This window comes from Cupressus sempervirens, chromosome 10 (assembly GCF_028749045.1).
Source record: "Cupressus sempervirens isolate cs-2001-9-10 chromosome 10, ASM2874904v1, whole genome shotgun sequence".
NCBI lineage: Eukaryota > Viridiplantae > Streptophyta > Pinopsida > Cupressales > Cupressaceae > Cupressus > Cupressus sempervirens.
The window spans coordinates 915,316,407-915,338,749 of record NC_143127.1 but is presented as its reverse complement, the minus strand read 5'-3'; the positions used below and the strand labels follow the sequence as shown (position 1 = coordinate 915,338,749).

The 22,343-nt window shown below is 32.9% G+C and overlaps 1 pseudogene; it reads right to left on the bottom strand.

The window, feature by feature from the left end:
• Positions 1–903: 903 nt before the first annotated feature.
• LOC149536980 (cysteine-rich receptor-like protein kinase 3) lies at positions 904–21,689 on the bottom strand (annotated as a pseudogene).
• Positions 21,690–22,343: the final 654 nt, after the last annotated feature.

Sequence of the window (22,343 nt, the reverse complement as noted above, 5' to 3'; positions counted from 1 at the left end):
CAAGAATCCATAAATTTATCATCTTTCTATTTTTCTTCACTTCCTTTTTGGGTCTAATGTCCTTGTGTTGCTTCTTGAAATGATCTCTTTTCTTTGAATTCCTTGATGTGTTTCCTTATCTTTGAACTGCTTGAATCTATACACATTAAAATTTATATATGCATATTATTGCAATTATTCATTTTAGAACATGTTCTATCTTTTAAATTTTTTTCTTATTCTTCCTTCTTGAATTTTCCCTCAAGTTCTTGTAATTCAAGTGCCTAACTCTTAATGGTATTTATATTATTTCTTGTCTCTCATATTCCTATTTCTTGATACTCATTATCCAATTGGTTCTCTACATCATATTTGATTCTGCCATTATCTTATCATCCTCCTTTTTGTCACATCTTCTTCATCGTCTTTTTGTATTTGTCATGTGTTTCATCACCATGTTTTTCGTTTCTGACATGATCATCAAATCCTTCCAATTTATTCTTCCTCCTCTCTCCTTAGAATCCTCAACTTTTTGTTCAAATTGACATATTTTTTCAATGTTACATTTTACATTAAGTTTAGTTTATAGATAAACAAATTTTAATCAATAAGAAATGGAGTTTTCATAAACATTCTATATTGATACCTGAAAAAAATTCAGCTTAACTAATTTCTCTTTGAATATAATTACAAATTTCTATTTACACAGTTAATTCTAGCTTCTAGTGTGAGCTTTCAATTTTTTATGCAACTCTTTGTAAAAAAAAGTTATGATTATATATATGAAAAGGGAAATATATTATTGCAATACTAAAATGTCCTATTTGAAACTAGGAAGGAGGGATTATATGATTGATTAGAAATTAACAATACATCGTTCCTTGCTAAATGCCATGTGTCCATCAACAAGAGAAATACACACTATTAACTAGAATTAAGGGTTACTGAAATCGTTGCATTTGATTGAAATGAATCAAGACCTCCTCCACGTTCATTGTTCCCCACGTCTACAAATGATGGTCGCAAAGGATTCTGAAAATCAATCTCATCCTTACTTAATAGTATTGTCACAACCTCAGACATTGATGGTCTTTGTCTGGGAGAAGCTTGTATGCACACAAGCGCAAGATTTATCACCCTCAAAACCTCTCTTTCGCTATACCCTTCCATCTCCTTCTCACTTTCCATCAACTCTAAAACCTTGTTATCTTCGTATAGGCTCCAAACCTGCCATAATTATTTTTTAGAAAAATGATTAGGATTTTTTTGGAGGGGAGAGATGAGATTAAAAGATTCAAAGACTATTCTTAAAATTAAAATACCCATTGAAGAAGATATTGCATATCCGGTGGTTGATTCAAGTCAATGCTTTTTCGACAACTGAGAATTTTGAGAACCATGACACCGAAGCTGTAGATGTCAGCTTTCTCTGTTAGTTGCCCACGTTGAGCGTATTCAGGAGCTGTGTATCCTGTGCAAAATCCCCCCAAAAGTAATGGTGTTACTATCTATATGCAAACTTGATTATTAGAAAGATAAGTAGATAAATTCCTGCAAATCTTGTGCTGACGTGAGTTTTATCGTTTGGAAGAAGTCTTGCTAGCCCAAAATCTGCTATTTTTCCCTAAAAGTTGATTTAATGTCACGATGGATGATACAGACATGGAATTCCTCATGGAGATATGCCAGTCCACGAGTAGTGCCCACGATAATCTCGGACCTTTCCAGCTTCCAACTCAAAAGTCTTTTATTTTTACCTTCATAAAGGGCAATTCACAACAATTTCACAACCCATGATCATGTAATTTGTAAAGGATGAAGGAATCAAGAAGTGGAAAGATAGGGAATAGCAAACCGAAACTCATAAATCAGGAGCCTCTCTTGGCCTTGTCTGCAACATCCAAGTAAACGCACAAGATTTCTGTATGAACATTTGAAACGAGTTTCACTTCGCTTTCAAATTTCGAAATCGAACGGGGAGAGTGTCCTAATGTGAGCTTCTCTACCGCCACAACTTTGTCATTTGTCAACGTACCCTGCAAATGTCAATGCATCAAAATAGAAGGCCAATATGGACAGCTAATAAATAACCAGATACCTTAAATAATTCACCAAACGCCCCTTCTCCAAGTTTATTTGCTTTATCAAAATTGTTGGTTGCCTTTTTGAGTATCTTGAGGTCGAAATCTTCTGGCGCACAGAGTTCTGTTCCTCCTTCAATATCCGGTGTTCCATTTATTTTCATTTTGTGATATTAGTATTGACTAAGATCGAACTCATGACTCGAAGACTTATGCTTCAGTATCTATAAAATATTAAATTAAGCCTAAAGGAATTTATCTTTCTCTGTTTTGACAGCATTATTTGCTTCCCAAAGAGAAGGAGACAAGTTATTAGGCTAAATAATTATATGTTAATAATATTATTATTTTTATAATGAAACTATTATGATTATTTATTATTCATTTATTAACTTTTTAATGTATTTAATTTAAATAAAATTTTAATAATAGTTCTTCATATATTTTATTAATAATACGTAAGTTTTTCATTGTATTTATTCACTATCGAGTGCCTAATTTCTTTTGTATTTCTGTAAATTCATTCCTAGATATGTGGTGTGATTAGGCCCTCTATTTGACAACCATGGCGGATGCAATAAGTTTGCATTAAAGTAGTGTGAATGTGGAGTGTACCGCGAATAACTAAGTAGGATGATTATAAGGATTTTTCCATGAGATTAACCTACCCTATTTTCCATAGAGAATATCCTCATTCAATTGCAATATTTCAGACGATGTCAAGGCCAATATGTACTATTCAAATGTAATGAATTTAGAATTTAGCTTCTTTACAAGGATATGATTTTTGATAAAGGCAGGTGAAGAGTAAGAAGAATAAAATAATGATCACAATTACATACATATATTTTGATAAGGTTATTAATTTGGAAGAAAAATGTTTCAAGTTGTATACTAGCGATTTGACTCCTCAAAAGAATAGAAGCAAGATAAACAAAAAAGTTAGATTTTGTTAGTAATCAACACAGACAGAAGAAAGAAAATCACCAAATAAACATGCACTACAACACTAATCAATTCATAAATATCAATAACACAATTGCTACAGCAAACAAGAAAACTCTTTACACTACTATAGAAGAAAGTAAAATAAAAGACTCAAAATTTTGTTCATTTGTTTTGCACAAAAATAATTAAATTTTCTCCTTTTAAATAATCTCTCAAACCACTAACCCTCGGTCTTTTCATAAATGCATGGTATCCTAACTAATCCAAGACTAACTAAAAGTAATAGTGGATGTCTTTGCTTTATTATAACTATCATTAAAATTACAGATCGTAAATTTAGATCTCCACATTACATGCAAAGGTAAATCCATTATTAAATTTCCTAATTTCTAACTAAAACATGTCCAAACATGTGATGACGGTGGATGCAAAATTGATATTGAAAGTGGCGCATGAAGATCTAAACTATAAGAAAGTTGTGGTGTATGAACAGTGCACGGAGGATTGTTTGATCGAATAGTGCATGCAAAAGCAGTGTGAAGAAATTACACCATCTATAACTCCTCCTTAATTTTTTTGATTCCAATTACTCCCAAATTTTCTCTTATATATACAAAAGTTTCTTTTGGTAATGCCTTAGTGAACATATCAGCTATCTGCTCTTCAAATCATCAGTAATCAAGACAAACTTCTCCATTGTTTACCAACTCTCTAATGAAATGAAATCTCACATCAATGTGCTTTCTCCTTTTGTTAAAACCATGATTCTTTGAAAGTGTAATTGTCGATTTATTATCATAGAAAATTTATATAACTCCTCTTGTTCTTGTAGTAGATCCTTTAAAAAATTTCTCATCCAAGTTTCTTGGCATGCTGCTAATGTGACAACTACATATTCTACTTCATCTGATGAAATTGTTACTATCAGTTACTTCTTTGATGCCCATGAAATTGCACCTGTGCGAGAGTGAAAGATATTTCCAGAAGTGCTCCTTCTATCATCAATATTACCTACCAAATCACTATTAGAATAACCAATCAAAGTAAAATTATTCGTTTTGGAATACAAAATTCCATATTCTTTTGTCCCTACAACATATCTGAGTATCCTTTTTCCAAGTTGCCAATGTGAGTCTTTTGCTGACTCCATGAATCTTGAGATCAAACTAACACCATACACAATGTCAAGCCTTGTAGCTATGAGATACATCAAACTACCAAAAAGTTTCTTGAATACGGTTGAATTAACATATGACCCAAAAACATTTATTCTAAGCTTTGTTCCTATTTAAATAGGTGTTGGTGCTGGATTACAATTCAACATATTGAATCTTCTCAATTAATGTTTGGAATACTTAGTTTGACAAATGAAAATCCCTTTATAAGATTGAATAACTTTAACACCCAAAAAAGAATCTCATCAAACCCAAATTAGTCATTTCAAATTCTTCCATTATTGATTTCTTAAACATGTCTATAGACAAATTTCTAGTGTAAATTAAATCATCAACATACAAGCATACAATCAAAATCTAACATTCTTTAGTGATCTTTGTGTATAAAGTGGGCTCATTAAGATTCCTACAAAAACCATTACTTGTCATGTTTGAATCAATTCTACTATACCAAGCCCTAGGGGTTTTCTTCAAACCATAAAGAACCTTCTTCAATTTGAATACTTTAGCTTTGTCCCCATATACCTCATAATCTAGTGACTGTTGAATAAAAAATTCTTCCTCAAGAAAATCATTCAAAACTGTTTATTTCACATCCATTTGAAAAACTCTCCAACCATTTTTTTGTTGGAATTATAGAAAGAGTAACTAATGGGGGGGGAGAGGGGGTGAATTAGTTATCCTAAAACAATTCACAAATCCCTTAGATATCTATAATGCTTACTTACTATTGATACTCTATAAATAATGCAAGAATACTATAACTTGGTAGGTTAGCTAGTTACTGATCATTTAGCATTCATAGTTATTAATATGTATGCAAAAGTTAAATAAAATGAACACAAGAGACACTAGATTTAACATGGAAACCCAATATAGGAAAAACCACCAAGTAACTAGTCACCAATTTTTCACTCTTCTAAACTGAGCCCTATTAGGAGCCAACCCTATTAAAGGTTACAATACACACTGTTATGTGTGACCCTGTTAGAGGATTTTAATCACCATGTTAGGAGTGGCCTTGCTAGAGGTCTTTAGAACAATTTAACTGAACTGACACCTTGTTAGAGGATTTACAAAATGGTTGTTAAACCAACTCTGTTAAGAGATTTGAAATCACTACTACAATGGGTAGAAAGCAACAAGGAATTGACCTGAACAAGATGCAACTAAATTTTTTGGCTACAAGTCTCTGTTCAGCATTATTAGATCCTCCTTGATCAAATATGGCTTTGCTGCTTTGCAATGATCTCTAATCATCCTTCAAATTTGCTTTCACAAAAATCAGTCTTCATATCACATCAACTTCTCATACTTACTCTTCATACTTCTTAGAATTCACAACTTGACCTCTTACTTATACCTTTCCGATTGTCAAGTCGACCCATTTACATGTTATATTTACCAATAAACCATACATGAGTCGGCTAGAAATATTACTCTAAACAAATAAACATTATTTCATAAAACAATGAAATCTTTTAGTGGCTGACCCTCCTCGGTAAATACTACTTCCAAAAATTTCTTGAATTAACTTTCTTGACTCGGTTAACATTGCAATATCCTTAAAATCCTTTGCCTACTAAGTTTACTTGGTAAGAACTACTTCTACCAATTCCCTTTGATGACCGAGTGAGCTCGATCATAACTAAATTTCTTTGATTACCTTGAAATCTCGGTAAGAACTGTATCTTCCAAATTAGTTTTGATGACCGAGTGAACTCAGTAAGAACTACATCTTTGCTTGGCTGACCTTCTGAGCTCAGTAGGCTCTGTCTTTTACCTAGTTGACCTTTTGAGCTTGGTAGACATTGTCCTTTGCCTTGCTAACCTTCTGAGTTCAGTAGACACTATCCTTTGCCTTGCTGACCTTCTGAGCTCGATAGACACTATCTGATGACTGATATGACATTTGTGTGACATCAAAGACAACACATAATTTGAACAATTGTATCCAACAATCTCCCTCTTTGGCATTGATGGCAACACAACATGTCATAGTAGGATGAATTTTGAAAAACAAGTCTTTTAATGACAGAATACTTCACTTCTTAAAATATAGCAAAGCTCCCTCTTTCATAATAATTTCCCCCTCTTGCATAAACTCTTATTTATTTTGCAAATTTCAGAAAGATAAGATAGTATATTCTCCCTCTTTGACAACACATGCCAAAGATAGCTCAAAAAAGTTGACTAATATTGTACCTGATGTACTGATTCATATGCAATGTCTTCATTGGTTTGCTGCATCAACTGATAGATCTTCAATTCTATTTCTGTTGATGCATTACTAAAACTATATTTTAGTGAGCTTCAGATAGGGGAATGACCCCTAACTTACCTCTTAGATATAAGAATGCATCCTTAGGTAAAGGCTTTCTAAATATGTCAAAAATTTGTTCCTTTATATGCATATATTCCAATCTTATTTCCTTTTCTTGTACCAATTCTCAAACAAAGTGATATTTTATGGAAATATGCTTGGTTTCTGAATGCATCATTGGATTCTTGGAGATGTTAATTGCGCTTGTGTTATCACAAAACATAACAACTGGTTCTTTGATTTCTTGCTTCATACCTTCCAATAATTGTTTAAAACACATTATGTTTGAGCAATTTACTACTGCTGCAACATATTTAGCCTTTGCTGTCGATTGAGATGTACAATTTTTCTTTTTGCTTGTCCAAGAAACCAACCTTTTCCCAAGAAAGAAAGATCCTCCACTTGTGCTATTTTTGTCATCAATATTTTTGCCCAATTTACATCAATGAACACCTTTAAATCCAGTTTACCTCCAAGTTTATACCATAATCCATAATCTTCAGTTCCTTTTAAGTATCTCATGATCCTTTTGATTGCCATCATGTGATTTTCTTTTGGTTTTGTTGAGAATCTTGCTACAATCCCTACTGCAAGGGCAATGTTTGGTCTTGTGTGCACTACATATTGTAGCTTTCCAATCATAGATCTATACAATGTCTAATCTACTTCCTCAGATTCATCATCTTTGGTAAGTTTCAATCCAGTACACATAGGAGTCCCAACTGGTTTGCAGTCTTCCATACCAAACTTTTTTAGTATCTCTTTGATGTATTTAGATTGAGTGATGTAGATGACATTCTTACTTTGTTGAATTTGAAGACCAACAAAGAATTTGATTTCACTAAACATTGACATTTCAAATTCCTTGTTCATTTGTTCTGAAAATTCTTTTTAAAAATCATAATTTCCTATGAACAAAGTATCATCTACAAATATTTCTGCTAAAATAATCTTATTATCTAGTCCTTCCTTTATGTACAAACTACTTTTATCATTAGTCCTTTGAAAACCAATCTGAATAAGGTAGTTATGCAATCTTTAATACCATGCTCTAGGGGCTTGTTTTAGACCATATAATTCTTTATGCAGTTTGCAGACCATGATTTTTTTGTCTAGATCAATAAAACTTTCAGGTTGTTCAATATAAATCTCTTCATCCAATATGCCATTGACAAATGCTGACGTGATATCCATCTGATAGACTTTGTATTCCTTGAATGTAGCATATGCAAGTAAGGTTCTGACATCTTCCAATTTTGCAACAGGAGAAAAAGTTTCTCCATAGTCTACACCTTCTTCTTGAGAGTATCCTTTGCATACTAATCTAGCTTTATTCCTTAATACCTTACCATCTTCATTTAGTTTTTTTCTGAATACCCACTTTGTTCCAATCACGTTCTTGTCTTTGGGTCTAGCTACAAGAGTCCATGTTTTGTTTTTCTCTATCTATTCTATCTCTTCATTCACAGCTTCAATCCAACTTTCATTGTCTAGTGCATCTTTGACATTTCTAGGTTCAAAATCAGCAAGTAAATAAGTGCCTTTCAACTTACTTCTTGTCATTGTCCCTTCTAATTTATCTCCAATGATCTGTTCGGGTGTGTGATGCTTGCTGACATACTTGGCTAACACAGGCTCCTTGCCTTTTGAGTGACTTCCATTGTTATCCTTCTGCATCTCAACTTCTTGTCCTAGATCTGGTTGCTTGGGCTCGGTAGATGTTGATTTTCTAGCCTCTGTTTGCAACTCAGGTTCTTGCAACTCAGGAGGCATTAGCTCAGTTTGAACTTCCTGTGACTTGGTAACTGAAGACTCTAGAGTTGAGGATTCCTAATTAACTGGTATACTTGGTACTATATCCGGTTCAATGTAAACAAATCTCTCGTAGTCTTCAAGTACCCTTTTACTTTCTTCTTCAAATTTTTCTGCGAACTCATCAACTTTCACATGTGCACTTTCTATGATTTTGTGAGTAGACATATTCAAACATATATATGCTTTAATTTTGCAAAAACATCTCAAAAATATTCCTTCATCACCCTTTACATCAAATTTACCTTTTCTAGATTCTTTCAAAATGTAACATTTGCTTCCAAATACTTTTAGATAACTTACATTGGATTTGTAGCCATACCACAACTCATAGGGTGTTTTGAATGAGTCCTTTTTCAGTTGTACTCGGTTTAAGGTATGAACTACAGTGCTGATAGCTTCCTTCCAGTATTTTATAGAAATTCTCTTTTCAATCATTAGGGTTCTTGCACAGTCCATGATAGATCTGTTCCTTCTTTCAGCTATACCATTTTTTTTAGGTGTTCCTGGTGTTGAAACCTATCTTTTGATTTCTCTTTCAATGCAAAAGTTATTGAACTCATATGAAACAAATTCACCACCTCTATCAGATCTTAAACATTTCAGTCTTTTGCCTGTTTCCTTTTCAACTTTGGCCAAATACCATTTGAATTTTTTGAATGCCTCTAATTTCTATCTTAAGTACATGATAGTCATCATTCTTAAATAATCATCAACAAAAAGAATGAAAAATTTCTCACCAATATAACTTTCAATGCCAATGGGTCCACAAAGATCAGTATGCCAATTTCTAGAACTTCTTCAGACTGACAGTTCTTGCTCTTGAAACTAGTTTTTCGCATTTTTCCAATTTGACAATTTTTACATAGACCAATCTCAGGTTTCTTGATGTTAGGAATGCCTCTTACATTCTTGAATTTTCTTATCTTTACCAAGTTGTCAAATTTTACATGACACAACCTTCTATGCCATAACCAAATTTTTTCAATTTGAGCAATAAAACATGAACATTCACCAAGTTCAAGATAAAATAAGTTACCTTTTGTTTGAGTGCCTGATCCAATCAGCTTTCCTTTGCCATCCAACAATCTTTCTTTTCCATGCATAAATTCTACTTTGAATCCATTATTGAGTAGTTGTGCCACACTTAACAAATTATACTTTAGTCCTTCTACCCAATATGCATTATCACATACAAGTTCCTTGGTAAGTGAGATTCTTCGTTTTCCTTTTATACAACAAGGTTCATTGTTACCAAATCTTACACTGCCACCATCATAGTCTTCAAAGTGTTCAAACTTCGTTTTATCACCAGTCATGTGATGAGAACAACCACTATCTATAATCCATGTATCATTTCTACTCATATGAGAAATAAGTGTCATTTTCTCATCATTATCAGACTCATCTTTCACAACAATGTAGACAATTTCATCTTCTTCTTCATCATTAGAATCATTAGAATCTTTAGTTATAAAACATGTTTTCTTACCTTTATCCTTGAATGATTTGAAGTCTCTCTTGCCATTGTACTTGTGACCTTTCTTCTCATCCTTGTTTTGCTTATTTTGGCACCTATCAACAATATGTCCAATTTCATCACAAGAAAAATAGATTAGAGAAACCTTACCTTTGTATTTTCCTTTGCCTCTTGAATATTTCCTCGCTACAAGAGCTTCAACCACTTCAAGATCACTATCTGAACTCTGTTCTGATTCTTCATCACTATTTGATTGAGGATCCTTTATCTTTTTTCCATTTTCTTTTAGTGAAAGCTTGGCTTTAAATGCTGATTCAATGCTTTTGGTAGCTGGAACATAATTGTCATAGTTGTCTAGCTCAAATGTAATCAATCTTCCAACTATGGCTTCTAGATTTATCTTATGATTTGCTTCACATCTTCTTTCTTGAATTGCATAGACTCTGATTGCATAAATGGGAAGTAGAGTTCTAAGAACTTTACTTATAACTATCTCCTCCTTGATATCTCCTCTAGATGCTTTGATTACACTAACACATGCTTTAACTCTTTCAACATATTTTGCAATGTTTTCATCCTCTCTCATCCTTATTTGATCAAATTGTCCGCTCAGGCTTTCTACTTTGGCTCTTCTTACATTATCATCTCCCCAACAAATTTCTTTCAGCTTGTTCCACATTTCAAAGGTGGATTTGCAGTTCTTGATGTCAAAAAATTCTTCATAACTTAGAGAAGATGCTATATCTATCATCATATTGTTGTGGGCCTTCTTTTTAGCAATATCATTGACAGACAATGTACCAATAGGTTTTGCATATTTTTCATCAAGGTACTTCAGTCCTGTATCTCCAATAGAAGCTAGATGAAGTGTCATCAACCCTTGCCATGCTAAGAAGTTGTCCCTGTTAAGTCTTGGAATTTTCCTCTTATAAGACATCCTCACCTTTGGCTTAGATCCTTGAAATCTTTTTCTACAAGCACTAAGAGCTCTGATACCAATTGTTGGAATTATAGAAGGAGTAACTGAGAGGGGGGGGGGGGGGTTGGGGTGGGGTGAATCAGTTTTCCCAAAATAATTCAAAAATCCCTTAGATGTCTATAATGCTTACTTACTACTGATACTCAGTAGGTTAACTAGTTACTGATCATTTAGCATTGATAGTTATTAATATGTATGCAAAAGTTAAATAAAATGAACACAAGAGACACTAGATTTAACGTAGAAACCCAATATGGGAAAAACCACCAAGTAACTAGTCACCAATTTTTTGCTCTTCTGAAGTGAGCCCTGTTAGGAGCCAACCCTATTAAAAGTTACAATACACACTATTAGGTGTGACCTTGTTAGAGGATTTTAGTCACCCCATTAGGAGTGACCTTGCTAGAGGTCTTTAGAACAATTCAACTAAACTGTCACCTTGTTAGAGGATTTACAAAATGGCTATTAAACCAACTTTGTTAAGAGATTTGAAATCACTGCTACAATGGTTAGAAAGCAACAATGAATTAACCTAAATAAGATGCAATTGAATTTGCTGGCTACATGTCTCTATTCAACATCATTAGATCCTCCTTGATCAAATATGGCTCTCCTGCTCCTCAATGATCTCTGATCATCCTTCAAATTTTCTTTCACAAAAATCAGTCCTCATATCACATTAACTTCTCATACTTCCTCTTCATACTTCTTAGAATTCGCAACTTGACCTCTTACTTATACCATTTAGATTCTCAAGTCGGTCCATTTACATGTTATATTTACCAATAAATCATACAGCAGTCGGCTACAAATATTACTCTAAACAAATAAATGTTATTTCATAAAACAATGAAATCCTTTACTGGTCGACCTTGCTCGGTAAATACTACTTCCAAAAATTTCTTGAGTTAACCTTCTTGACTTGGTTAACATTGCAATATCCTTAAAATCCTTTGCCTGCCAAGTTTACTAGGTAAGAATTGCTTTTGCCAAATTCCCTTTGATGACCGAGTGAGCTCGGTAAGAACTAAATTTCTTTGATTACCTTGAAAGCTCGGTAAGAACTGTCTGATGACTGATATGACATTTATGTCACATCAAAGACAACACACAATTTGAACAATTATATCCAACAAATAGGTCTGATGAATCAACTAATGGTTGCAAATTAGATACTAAATTTCTATTTTTTCCTTCTTGAATTTTCCCTCATGTTCTTGTAATTCAAGTGCCTAACTCTCAATGGTATTTATATTATTTCTTGTCTCTCATATATCTATTTCTTGATACTCATTATCCAATTGGTTCTCAACATTGTATTTGATCTTCCCACTATATTATCATCCTCCATTTTGTCATTTCTTCTTCAAGGTTCACATTCCCAGTGTTCCATGCTTGATTTGGCTAATTAGGCTTGTGAAGCTTGCATAGGTTCAAGAGTATGTTGGGGAGTTGATGCTATGGAGGGTTTTTGTAACTTCAAAAAGGGTATCCAAATAACTATTTTTTTTGCCAATTTCAACAAAGAAACACAAATTTTCTTTCCCAAAACCACATAAAGGGCTATAAGGGCAATCAGGGCTATTAAGAGAAATTTTGCAAAATACATGTTAGGAGAGTAAACCAGCTGTAGAAACATCATGATTAAGTGTTCCTTGAAGTTTCTAAGTGGTTAGTTTGAAGCAAGAAATTTATTAGAATCTATTTCTCAAATTTTCTCATTTTTCCCTTATTGCTTCCTAAGTCTTGAATGGGAAATGTTATCAAGTAGTTTTGTGAAGTTGGGTAAAAGTTTTCTCAGTGTTTTAACCAAGTTGGAAAGAGTCTTTGAAGATACTTAGGAAGGTGGGAAATGTAGTTTTCCTTAAAAGTGTTCTTATTGGGAATCCACCAGCTTTTGGTGGGAGCGATTTGCATCATTTTGGATGCAAATTTCATTAAAATGAAATATATGAAATACTTAAAACATAAAAACAATATATTATGATAACCAATAATGTCATACATGAAAAACCATATAATATATTATAATAACCAATAATGTCATACATGAACAAACATATAATAAATTATGATAAGCAATAATGTCATGCATCAAATATATGTCATCCATCAAATATAAAATGTCATATATACATCAAATGTATATCAAATATATCCACTTACATAAAATCCAAGATATATGTTCACTAATTCCTATACATGTGTGTCTATCCCTCTATCTTCTCCTATCCATGAGGGGAAGGAAACAAATCCCTATAGGTATTTGGTCATTTCATGGAGGGAGATGATGGGGATGATGGAGTCTTCCTTACATGCTTACTCGTACTCTTTTTTAGGCTCCTCTCTAACTAGAGCTGATATAAATAAAGTATATATGAATCAATAATTATTCTACATTAAAATCAAATATATGTACATAGAAAATTAATTATTTACTTACCATCATAAAACATTTACTCTATACATACACCTTAAAGGCTCTCAGATGATCAAGAGTAACAAGGCCCTACAACAATTCACTCAATATAATCACTTGATGATACTTATAAATACCATTTGAAATTTCAATACTAACTATTACAAGTAAAAACTAAAATTATCAAAACTCTTTCATACCTCAATCAATGGCTTTGAACTAGTAATCATGGTAGCAACTCCACATTCGATGGACTAGCAAAGATTAGGAGTCTTAGATGTTAGTAACTACAAATTATATAATAAAATTCACATGTAACAAGACACATGAAACAAATATAATCAAATGAATTAAATTAACATGAAACAAATGTACCTCTAAGAAGCTCATATCATTCCTAGGCTTCGAGTCCCTTGTGAATGTCAATGATCTAGTAGAGAACTAATGCACATGGATTAGAAAAAAAAAAAATCTTTCATATGATTACTTAATAAGTATATGTATTATTTAAATAATTATATAGATACATACATCTCAACTTGTCAATACGACATAAAATTGGGCCAAGAAATTTGTACTAGGTCTATCAACACTTTTACCTTGAATTTTGAACAATGTGAAGATATGCTAATTAATTAGTCATTCCTTGTACATATAAAATGTGATCAAATTAGTTTATTATAATTATAATTTAGATATTTTTCAATGACAAATGTGTCACCTAGAAATTAATCAATGACTAGCCCATCATCCATATTATCTCCAATATGACTACCAAACATGTATAAGGATCTACATGATGTGCATATGTGACTGCGATGCAAAGGAAACTTCTCCTCAAGTAATGGACTAGTGTAATGAATGAGGGTCTGTCTCAAATAACTGATAGTCTCTAGAATACTGGTCTTTACATGTTCCTTCAAAACTAAAGAAATAATCACATGCTCATCGTGTGGCTTGACAAGAGCTTCCCTAACTACCTTAGGGTCACGACATTCTTCTCCTCCCCACCTCTACCCTAAGAATCTAACATATCAAAATAATTGGGGATCTCCCCAAGGATAAATTGACAACACAATTTCTTTCAGAAATACATTAGAACCTCATGATTATTACATGGTGGGGCATCACAGACCATTCACCATCTATCCCAAAAGTTATTTCTAATATCATCATGTATGCACCAATGGATTGGGAACCTTTTATTTGTATGTTAAATAGTGTCTTGTTATCTAGGCTTTTTAAACAATGTGCATATCCTACCTTTTTCTATGTCCTTTTTTTTTTGCATCTTTATAGGATAATTTGTTTGCATAATATCTTCTTTGTTCTTCTCTATTAACATGCCAAATATCCAATTGACTACTAACATAAGCTACATGGCTCATAATGAACTCAATGGAGTATGTCAATTGTGATCTCATAGGATTAATTTTCTTGCAAGCTTTCAACCTACAAATTATTGTTTCTAATTAATTTTTCACTTTTTATATTTCATTCATTATATTGTCTTGGATCCCAGGAGGAGATATTTCAATTGGTGGAGGTTGTGGAATTTCTTTCTCTTCTTGTGGAGGGTTTTCATTTTGATTTTTTTGATTAGGGTGAGTATTTCATGGTTGATTTTTCACATTTCTTGATAAGAAACCAATTGCATTTTAAATAAATAAACAAATTTGAAGTAAAACTAAAAAACATACAAAACAATGTAAAAAGATGAGTAGAAAACATACTTGACGATCTTGATCTTGATCTTTGGCAATGAGGAGGCATCTTGAGGAGGAGAATGAGGAAATTCTTCAAATTCCACAAACCGTGTGCATGATGTTGAAGGGAAAGAAGAAACCAGTACAAAGAAATAAGGGAAAATGCAATGGGCTATGGGTTTGCAACTCATTTATAGATTTTTTAAAAAGGGTGCACATTCTTTGGTTTGTGCTCCACAATCTTCTAGGCTTGTGAAGCCCAAGCCAAAGCACGTGCATCCTTTTATAAATTTAGAAATTTGAGTTGTGTGTCATCCTTTTGGCACAACAACTTGGTGCATTTGCCCCATTTATATTCCTAAGATTTGTGCCTAATAGGAAAGGTTTAGATGATGGATTACAATCTCTCATGTGAAACTAAGCTAGGAGATCTCTTGAACACTTGAATTGAGAAATATTGATGCTTGATTCATTTTGGTTGAGTTCAAGGTTGAAAAAAAAGTGTAGTTGATCCATGTCTATCATGAAAAATATGTCATGCAAAGAAACTTTAATTGTAGAAATAGATGTTGGATAGCTACCTATGATTAATAGGTCATCTAAATAAAGAACTAGATGGTTGATAAGGTGTCATATTTTCCCATAATATAGGTATTTAGAACATATTTGCATCACGTAAAAATTTGAGATAAAACATAAGAGTCCAAATTAGCATACCATGCTCTAGGTGCCTACTTGATGTCATAGAGGGACGTCTTGAGTTTGCATGCCATAGATGAATTCATTACATACCCTTGTAGCTACTCCATGTTAAAGTAATCATTAATATTATTGTAAAGAAATGCATTCTTCAAATTCATGTGGTGGACCTACCATCTTTTTGTTTCTACAATGAAATGAGACAATTGAATAGAATCCAATTTTATGATTGGAGAAAAACTCAAATCATAGTCAATGTCATGAATTTGTTGAAACCCTTTGGTACTAACCTTTTGTTTGTTTATTTTCATGTCTAGCTACTACTTTATTTTTCATATAAATGCACTTACATCCCTATAGCATGAGTGAGATTAGAAGGAAGTGGAATGAACTCCAAATTTTGGTTTGCAATGAGTTGTAATCCTTGTTTAATGTTACTTCCCAAAGTTAATTCATTGTAGCTATGCATAAGTCAAAGGATTATATCCTTGAACTGTATATGGATGCATGGGTATGAGGGGCTTAGTTACTAAAGTTTATGTAGTGATTCATATGTTTTAACTAAGCTCCTAATTTTAGATTAAGCTAAAACTAGGTTTTGAAGCGTACTCAAAACTATTTACAAAAAAGAAAAAGATAAACTAGTAAGCACAACTGAGTTTTACAAGGACCTAAAACTTAGAGTTTAAAAGTTACAAAATAAAGTTTTACATGGACTTGAAACCACAAAATAAGACCATTAAATGAAACCAGGTTTTACAAGGACCTAGAACCTAGTTTTTAAAACAAAAAGAACAAAAACTAGATTAAAACCCTAGACCAATGACCAGTTACAAGGACCACCACAAAAATAGAGACTAGTGGCCATGAACACCATTAATTTCTATTGGAGCTCGTTGATCATTTTTACCATCCCTTTGCCTGCCTTCATAGTGCTTTGGATGCTATCAGCAACAGATCTCCCAATTACCTTAGTTGCCTTCTTTCTTGAGCTCTGTCTTGTTCTTTTTCTTGGACCACATGGAGACATGATTTTATTCATTGGTTCTCCTCCCTAAGCTTGCAGTAGCTGTAAAAATGCTGGAAGTAACCTGCTCCATCTTATTGCCATTCTCTTTGATCAAAAGATGAAGTTTGTATTCATATTCCTTTAATTTATGTGGTATATTACCAACTCGAACTTCCATCTGAATGATCTTTGTACAGTCGACTTCCTAATCTTGTTACATCTTTCCCATTCTGTCATAGGGGAATATAAATATTTATTTAAAAATAAATCAAGAATCAGATGTGGATCCATACATGCATGACCATGTTCATCTAAATTAGATTCATAAGTAGATCATAAACAATATCAGTAAGCACAAGAATGGTAAATTGTTGCTTTTGAGATGCATGCAAATTTATTTCATCAAAGTATATACTCCTCTTAATGAATATTATTTTTGTTGAGAGATACAGAAGTCCATATCCTATTAACGTCATCTAGATATCCAAAAAAATGAATAATTTTCTTTGACACTTCAAATAGTTTATCTTCTAAGTAGGAACGTGAGCCCATGCACATACTCTAAAAATCCAAAAATGTGAGGCTTTTAGTTACATTGCATTCTATAATTCAAAATGTCTTTCCCTCAAATAGGTTTGTGAGAAAATATATTTTATATTTACAAAGAATAATTGATTTATTTATCCCCTATTTTGGAAGGAAGAAATCTTGCATGCAACATGTAACTAGTTATCTCCTTCAAGGATTGATTATTCCTGTTAGGTAAAATATTTTGTGGTGAACTATAAAAAACTCTTTGATTGAAATTTATTGTATTTTCATCAAAAATGTGTTGAGTTTAGAGAATTCATTGATCATTTTATTCAAATATATGATGATTCTATTCATATATTCAATACATTTAAACATCTACCATTAGTAGAGCTGTATATATAAGTTGATATAATTGATATCATTAATGGACATTAATTAGAGTGGAAGCAAGGAGATCAGTCTCAAGTCCACAAAAGTTTCTGTTAGTACTGGGGGTGAATTAATACTTATCAATTTTACTTTTAACTTATAACATTTTGTGATGCTCACTAATAGAGATTTTGATATTAGCAATATGTTGAAATGAAAATGCATTAAGTAAATAATAGTAGTTCACAAAGACTCACACAACCATAAGATATGGATATTAGGTCTAGTAGAAACCCTTGATCAAAGGGGAAAAAATAGGGTGGGGATTACCCACAACTTCTTTACTTTAGTACAAAAATGTTTCATGTTAGGGCTTACAAGATGTCACCTTTTGAGTCACTCCCTCCATAACATGAGTGACTAATACAATGTGAGTTGTATCGACAACCTATATTAAGACTACTCTATAAAGAGATTGTTTCCTACCTATGCATCATTAAACTTGTACAGGGTTTACTAAAGTTCTTACATTCAACTTAATAGTCTTGTTAGAGACTACCTTGTAAAGGATTCAAAAAACATTGTAGAAAAGTGGTTAGGTTTCCTTACAAGATAACTAATCTAATTATACTTATTTCCAAGCTTAATAGATCCCTTAAAGGGGGTCAAGGGACATTTGGAGAACACAAGTTTGAAAAGTAATTTGTAGTGATAGAAAATAGTCTTGCAGTATTAGCAAGGGTGCAATGATAAAGTTAGGGATAGTAGTAGAGAAATATCAATGGGAAAAATTGAAAGATTGTTGGAGTTCTCTAGTAAGAAGCGAGGAATTCTGTATCTCTTTATTTGTTGAACTTCAATATAATTTCTCATCTATACAATTGGTTTTCCCTTACGAGTTTTTCAAGGAACAATTTATCCAAAAATATTGTGTACATTATAATGCATATTTCTTTCCATATTTTTTTGGTGAAGTCGTAGTTGCTTTTTTTTCAACATTAGCTATGAATTAATTTTTGGTAGTTAAATAATTGTTTAAGATCGGAGATTAATAATTAATGAATACAATATGAATTTTCATAGGGAGCTTGTAATAATCATATGAGTTAAGTTGAGAGGCCTACTTTGTTGTTTATATACCTTGAGCTTTGAATATTTATTTCCTTTTAAGGTCTTATTTATTTTATGTTTAAAGTTTATTTATTGTGCGTTATTGATCCCCATCATTTTTTTTTAAAGGTCTTAGGGCCCTTTTGAAATGTGTTTTACTCTAATGTTCAAAATAAGGATCCAAATGACACATAGCCAATCAAAAATATCTAATTATGAAGTATCTTAGAGTTATGTAGACCATAATCTTCAAAATTAGCATGCATCACAAAGCTATCATGGATAGAAGTATCATATAACTCAAAATAAATGAAACAATAACTATTACATTGGTTGCAAACAAAGAACTCATTTTAATAGGTTCTAATTATCAATTAGATATTTTAGAGGTTCCTCCGAAGAATATATAAATTTATCATCTTTTTATTTTTCTTTGCTTCCTTTTTGGGTCTAATGTCCTCATGTTGCTTCTTGAAATGTTTTCTTTTCTTTGAATTCCTTGATGTGTTTCCTTATCTTTGAACTGCTTGAAACTATACACATTAAAATTTATGTATACGTATTATTGCAATTATTCATTTTAGAACATTTTCTATTTTTAAAATATTTTTCTTATTCTTCCTTCTTGAATTTTCCCTCAAGTTCTTGTAATTCAAGTGCCCAACTCTTAATGGTATTTATATTATTTCTTGTCTCTCATATTCCTATTTCTTGATACTCATTATCCAATTGCTTCTCTACATCGTATTTGATTCTGCCATTATATTATCATCCTCCTTTTTGTCATTTCTTCTTCATCGTCTTTTTGTATTTGTCATGTGTTTCATCATCATGTTTTTCATTTCTAACATGATAGTCAAATCCTTCCAATTTATTCTTCCTCCTCTCTCCTTAGCATCCTCAATTTTTTCTTCAATTTGACGCATTTTGTCAATGTTACATTTTACATGAAGTTTAGTTTATAGATAAACAAATTTTAATCAATAAGAAATGAAGTTTTTATAAACATTCTATCTTGATACCTGAAAAAGATTCAGCTTAACTAATTTCTCTTTGAATACAATTACAAATTTCTATTTACACAATTAATTCTAGCTTCTAGTGTGAGCTTTCAATTTTTTATGCAACTCTTTGTAAATAAAAGTTATGATTATATATATGGAAAGGGAAATATATTATTGCAATACTAAAAAGTTCTATTTGAAAATAGGAAGGAGGGATTATATAATCGATTAGAAATTAACAATACATCCTTCCTTGCTAAACGCCATGTGTCCATCAACAAGAGAAATACAGACTATTAATGAGAATTAAAGGTTACTGAGGCCTGAAAGTTTTCGTCTTGCTTGATTTAATGTCACGATGGATGATACAGACATGGAATTCCTCATGGAGATATGACAGTCCACGAGCAGTGCCCACGATAATCTCGAACCTTTCCTTCCAACTCAAAAGTCTTTTATTTTTACCTTCATAAAGGGCAATTCACAACAATTTCACAACCCATGATCATGTAATTTGTAAAGGATGAAGGAATCAAAAAGAGGAAAGATAGGGAATAGCAAACCGAATAAGATTCTGTGAAGGCTGCTGTTGGGCATGTACTCATAAATCAGGAGCACAAGATTTCTGTGATGAACATTTGAAATGAGTTTCACTTCGCTTTCAAATTCCGAAATTGTACGGGGAGAGTTTCCTAATGTGAGCTTCTTTACCGCCACAACTTTGCCGTTTGTCAACGTACCCTGCAAATGTCATGTAACAGAAAATGAGTAATTTGAATGCATCAAAACAGAAGGCCAAGTTTATTTGCTTTATCAAAATTGTTGGTTGCCTTTTTGAGCATCTTGAAGTTCCGTTGCTCCTTCAATATCCGCTGTTCCATTTAATTTCATTTTGTGATATTAAATTTAGCCTAAAGGAATTTACCATTCCTCGGTTTTGACAGCATTATTTGCTTCCCAAAGAGGAGGAGACGAGTTATTAGGCTAAGTACGAATCCTCCTCCCACAGCACCAATTATTATTCCCACTGTCGAGCTCATCTTCTTCTTCTTCCCTGAAAGAAATAATGAGGAATAAAACATTCGCTCTAAATAATAGAGGGTGTCTAGCAGAGATTCTAAACAAGAGCGAAACAGGTGATTTTAGGAAATCACATTTCTGAAATTCAGAATTGCTTCGAAGGAACAATGTTAAAAGCATAAACAAAAATTTGGAGGCTAATGAATGGAATATAGTAAAATTCTAACCCGTGGGTAAGAAATTTGAGAGCTCGACAGTGGTATTGCTTGGGAAGAAGGGTTTGGTATCGTATCGCAAGTAGCAGCCGGCGTCAATAGCCCGTCCCTCCGAGGTAGGAAAACACTTATTTATGTTGTCCTTCACAGTACTCAGGCATTTTTGACAGAAATCCCTTCGAAGGGAGCGCAGACAGGAGGCAAGTCCATAGACAGTCGTATTAGACGGCCCTTGTCTCGTCTGCGCAGCAAAATAATCTTTCGTTTCCGGAGTTGCAGTGCGGAGATCGCTTATCAAACGTTTACCAGTTTCCGCAACTGAAATGGAGATTACCGGTATCAGTGTACTGATTATAAAAATTAGATTTTTCGAAACGCAGATAACAGCCGTCGTAGGTTGCCCTGCCGCCGCAATAAGTTCGATTGAAACAGCTGCGAACTTGATTCACTGCTGCCTTTATGCAGGTAACGCAATAAGCAGAGGACTTATCTTTTCTGCACTGCGCGAGAACATAGATTGAATCAGCCAGATCTGTTGATTCCACCTCACTTATTGTTGAAAACCCAGATAGAATGACATTTTCCACCACGGTTGCCAGAGCCTTGTTCAGATTTTTCTCAAAAACTTTGACGTTGTTGTATAGGGCTGTGGCGCATCCAAACGCTAAAAGCCTTGTCTCTGGATCTGGGAAATAAAAATAATAAGCCAGCCTCTTCCCCTCATGGCTCTGGATTTTCCCATTCACATTTAAACAAGTTTGTGTTCCAGAACCTGTCCAACAAACCGAGCAATTTTGTTTTGAAGCTTTTTGGGTTTGTGGTGCCATTTTAAAATAGTATTTAACGTTTAGTAGTGGATGGGCTACTAGAAGGTAAACCACGTGTCTTTTCTACAGACCTCTCTTTTCGGGCAGTGCTATGCAGCCTACTAAAGGGAAACACCTAGTTTATTTTGTAAAGAGTTATAGAATATTATATGAATAAACTGGTTTTCGTGGCTGCATAACAACTACAGTCTTCTCCAATTGATACTCGAGGTGAAACTTCAAATACTAGCATTGAAGGCCACCAAATTGTCTAATATTTAGATTTTGAATCAAGATCAGAATAAGAACTAGAGATAGGCGTCGATTTCAAATTAGGATGAAAGATACAATTTAGAAAGATTAAATTGTATTTCTTTTGGTCATATTTAGTAAAAAAAATTTAAATATTAGTGTTTAATTTAGAGTCAAATCTGAGGTTAAATACTGATTAATAAAAATGGTTTGAAAATCTTTTAACAAAATAAATATTCAATTAAAAAAGTCAAGTACTAACCATGTGCTAGATGAGTTTGACAAACACAAAAGAAGAACAAAGCCCCCAAGTTTCTATTAGATTTTGAACAAACTATCATTTTTATGTTGGATTTCATCATTGATAGTATGGACCTTATTCACAGTGTTGTTAATGGTGGCAACCCACTTATCCTTGCCTCA